Source organism: Halyomorpha halys, unplaced genomic scaffold (assembly GCF_000696795.3).
Source record: "Halyomorpha halys isolate HHAL.00 unplaced genomic scaffold, Hhal_1.1 Scaffold1664.1, whole genome shotgun sequence".
Taxonomy (NCBI): domain Eukaryota; kingdom Metazoa; phylum Arthropoda; class Insecta; order Hemiptera; family Pentatomidae; genus Halyomorpha; species Halyomorpha halys.
In genome coordinates, this window is record NW_027107683.1 from 169,284 (window position 1) to 174,155 (window position 4,872).

The 4,872-nt window shown below is 28.2% G+C and overlaps 1 long non-coding RNA gene across 1 annotated transcript in view; it reads right to left on the minus strand.

Moving 5' to 3' along the window:
• LOC106690330 (uncharacterized) overlaps positions 1–2,768 on the minus strand; it is a 4,667-nt gene extending 1,899 nt beyond the window's left edge. The window contains exon 1 of the long non-coding RNA XR_010843071.1: positions 2,711–2,768. This is a non-coding gene — a long non-coding RNA (uncharacterized lncRNA). The remainder of the gene's footprint in view (positions 1–2,710) is intronic.
• Positions 2,769–4,872: the final 2,104 nt, after the last annotated feature.

A 4,872-nucleotide genomic window follows, 5' to 3' on the forward strand; every position in this document is an offset into this window, starting at 1 on the left:
TATATTTTTTTCTTGGGTGTGGTCCTGAAACATGGAGGAATCAGACTTCCTTAATCTAATCTAATCTTAATTTTTGTTCATTTTCTTTCAAATGTTCAAGATTGGTGTCAATATTCCTTTAGAAGTGTCCAAGAAGGTGAGGACTAATTATGTATAGATTCTAGTAAGTAAAAAAATTGTTCACTCGGGGTGAATTCATTAAAATTATATATTTTACACGTGTGATTATCAGCCATGTTAAATCAGAGTACTGTCTGCTTCAGGTGCATTATATCAATTTTATAAAAAAAAAAAAAAAATGGTGCGAAACATCTTAATTACTTTATATAATGCCGAAAGGTTTAAGCAACATACTGCACTTGCTTTGGCTGCAGACTTGATTTCACCAATCACCTATTACATTGGACCATTATGTCTCATTGATGTAAGATCAAAGCGTTACTATGTGGTCGTTTCATTTTAGATTAAGAAGTTTTTAGAGTTCCTATAACTGACTCTATAAAAGGGTATCTCAATGATATTATTTACCACTATGTAATTTTATTTTCCAAAAATATAAACTGTTTAGTGTGTACAAATTATAAATATAATCCATTTCAACCACTAATTGTCAAGAAATACGACTGAAAAAAGTAATTAGAATGAGTAATGATGTAATAATAATCATTATTAAATTACTCCATGACTGAAAATATTATAAATGTGTAAGTTCAAACAGCCCACCAATGTTATTAAAAGAAAAAGTACGTGGTTAGTTTTAGTATTCTCGACCCGTATCGTTGTCGATCTTCGGTGTCGATCCACAGAAGACAAAGGGAAGAGACGAAAGAAGTACCCACCACTGTTAGTACACTCCTCAAGTCCATAGACAACTTCCATTCGGTACAACTTTCGTTTCTTCCATCCCTATAGTAGGGGCCATGAACCAATGGACCATCTATCTGCCACAAATTTTGTGTGCAATGCATCTATCTCGTACTGAAAAAGCTAAATTTTATTTTTAAAGAAAATTTAGACTGCCTAATTTCTAACAATTTAAAGTTTAACAAAAACGTTTACAAACAATATAAAGCAGTTAAAAAAAATTAGATGAAATCAATTTTCCAGACATGTGGATAATAATTTAAATTGAATATGATCTTCGTAATCTATTAAATTCCTCGCTACTGAAGGAAACATTTTTACATCAAGCAGGAAATGTTTGTCCTCAAAATCGATGATTTTCACCGCATCTTACGTTTTATACATCAAGGTACAATTTTGGTTCTGTGTCTGTCTGCCTATAGTCCAATATGCGTTCAATCATGACTCTTTCAAACATTTATATGATTTTCACAGTTAGAGCAAGTTTTTGTTTTATGGTTTGATGTCGAATTCGATCTACTGCTTTCGCTAAATTTGCCTAAATATACTTTCCTAGGCATTTTCTAAGTTTTGGTCCGAATTTTGAGAATATTCCGTCTAGAATAAGCTTACTAAAAGTGTATAAATGTTAATAAAATTGTATAAGTATAACATAGTATAATTTTTTTTTCATATTTTATTCTCTACTTTTTCTACCCGTTCGAAATATTAATATTTTGGCTTTATTTCAACATCGCCTCGTCCCCTATTCTTAAACGAAAAATCGTTCACCTTGAAATATGATTCATTATGTTCCCCAAATCTGCAGAAAAGGGATAATTTATCGAAAATGAAAATAATGGACTGTAAAAAAAGAAATAATAACGTACAAGAAAAAAACAAAGTTAAAGATGGTGTGGAAACTGTACTAATCTATTAACTTGGTAAGAGAATTTTTTCCCTTTCCTGATAAATCAATCACCAAATACGTTTTACGATTGATATCAAATAAATTTTAAATATACGTACAGATGTTAATTGCCCAAAAAATAAACCAATGGTTTTCAGTTTCACTTTCAACCATGGTCCGGCGTTTGTTGTTATTCCCATCAAAAATAATCTCTTCAATAAATAAATGTCATATTAAATAATTTGTAATATTTTAACTTTAGGGGCAAGGTAAAAAAATATTTCTAATAAGTTTTTGTCTTCTAGAACTACATCCTTATTATGAGAATATTATAAGAAAAAGTTGAATTAAGAAAAAAAATTTAACTATTTAAAAAAAATTCCAAAAAATATTTTTGATAAAAAGTAGCATAATTTTATATCCAAAATTATGATTCTTTACGTTGTTATAAAATAATGGTTTATTTTGAATTACATAATATATGCTTCTTATAATTCTTAAAAAAAAAAAGACAACTCTTGGACTCGGTGCTAAAATAAACGAATTTATTTCTGGGAAACTATTAAATTTTTAAACGTAGAAACATTATTAGTAATCATCATATAGTATTTCCGAAACAAATAAATATTTGAAAATATATTTTTTTGCTGCCAATTAAATTATCAGTTTCTAATTTATCAAAAGAATTAGTATCATCAATTCATTCACTTAATATTATTGTTTCATCGAAGAGTTTTTTTAAATTATTATTTTAAATCCGTAAGTTGTTTGAAACACACATATTTATTAACTATAAAATGACTCATTATTTCTAATTATATGTATTACCAATAAAAATGGATATACTGTGAAACTTTTGAAAAATCTCTAGAAACTGAATCATGATTCCCTGCAAACATTGACACCCTTGGCATACCACACATGCTACACACTACATACTGAAGGAAGTAGACTCGCCTTGAAGAATTGCATGTTGATGATGTTGAAGCTGTCACCGCTAGGAGTAGGCACTGACTGTGTTGACAGTAGCACTTCCCCTAGCTTATATACAGGGCTGGAACCAGCGTGGCGAACCACCCCTACCTCCTTCGACCACGGCTTACCAAATCTCGTACGTTTCTCCATTCGGAGGGTATGTGACATTTTCCTGAGACTTATACATTTCCAAAGGTCAACTTAAGCTGTTATCTGTTATGATATTGAAAATAATCAGTTTTATGATCCAGGTATTTGTGACCACGAGGCGGTAAACGCTTAAACTGTGAACTATCGTAACGTCCTGGAAGGAATATTTTATTAAATTCACTCTTTCTTACTATATACTTAATTTTTCAATTGTTCTAATATTTTATTGAAATAATACAATGAAGTATTAAGGCTTTATTTATGAAAAAATAAATTGATAAATAATAAAAATAAAATTAAAAGATAAATATAAAATATAAAGGTTAAATATACATGTAATAATGTATGCACATATCAAATAAACATAAGTAGGTATGCGTTAAACAATAGTAAAATAAGTCAGCAACTATAGTAAAGAAAGGTAAAATAAATAAATCAAATAAAAAAAAAAATTATAATCAATTATGATTTTTTAAATAATTAATCTATATCATTTGTATCAACATTTTCAATTGTGATAAATCTGTGTTTTCTGCATAAAGGTATCTAAGTCCATAAATTCTTGTCTGTTAATTATATTCTTAATTATAGGTTTGAGACAAACGATATTTTCAAAAAATGAGCTTTTATATGGGAAGTTTTTTAGCTTTGTTAAACACCCTGCAGGGTTTATTTATGAGGATAGTTTATAAAGTAAAAAAATAAATAAATTTATTTCCATTAGGCAGATAAGATAAAAATAAGTATTATTTTAATATGTTTTATTACTCACTATAACAAATAATTTATTTAGAAGATTTAAAAGTAAGGACTCAAGAATGTCCATTCAGGGTGGTAATTTGGTAATATGAGACCCCATTTTGTTTTTAAGTTAATATAAGTTTCCTGTTGGATTTAGATATAAACTTATAATCTCAGTGGATTCCTGAATTAATTCTATTATCATATTAAAGGAAATTTTTAGAGACCACAGGATCATTATTCTAAGCAAACGAAATCTAAGTTAGTGTGTAAACAATTGTAATACGGACCTCATAAAAAAAAAAATAAAAATCATCTTGAAAAAATATATTGATAAAAATTGTTTTCAATATCTTTATTGAAATTCACAACAATACATAATACATTCAGTAAATTTGATCTTAGTTAAAATGGAGTGTTACAGGCTTGTAGAGAAACCACCCAAGATATTGTTGATAAAATTAAAAATTATTTCCTTGAATTATTTTTTTTTATTAGAACAGAAAAAATGAATTTATATTTCAATGTTATGCTATTACAGTAATATTAATAATAATACGAGTGTTTCTGAATAATTATAAAAAGAATATTTAAATTTATGCCAAGTAATACATTTCGGAAGAGAAGTTCAATATAAGCCGTTGGAAGCAAAAGTCTTATAAGTCAATGCTCATAATAATTTTTTATTGAAAAATAATTAATTACATAATTATTCAGTGAAAAAACTTTAAATACTCTTAAATAATTAGATACCCTTATAAATTAATACTGAGTAATTTCAACCGAGAAAACTGCTTGCGTATCATTTAACAAATATTACGAGTTTGAATGAAGAAAAAGAAAAATGTTATCCCATTGGGAACTAGTTTACAACTATCACATATTCCAAATATAAATATATTTGTTATTATTTATATATATGAATATAGGTGTCTACTCTTCAAAGTTCGTAGGGAAATAAATGCGAACTACTTCACAAATTGATTGGAAGCATTATATTGGGATCAAAATATCGAAGGCATCTATATTAGCATATTTCATATTACCAGTTTCTCCTATACTCAATTGATAATATATGTCTTCCTAACAGTTCTCCTAAAGGATAACAGTGCTTAGAATGAGTCTGTTCTATGCTGGTACACGACACTCTTAAGAGGAAGGTCTTTATCTCAATGACCAAGGCGTGCAGCTGACAGTAGAACCATCACTCACGGGTTGTTTCATCTTCCTGGTCTAACTCCTCTCCAATCCAT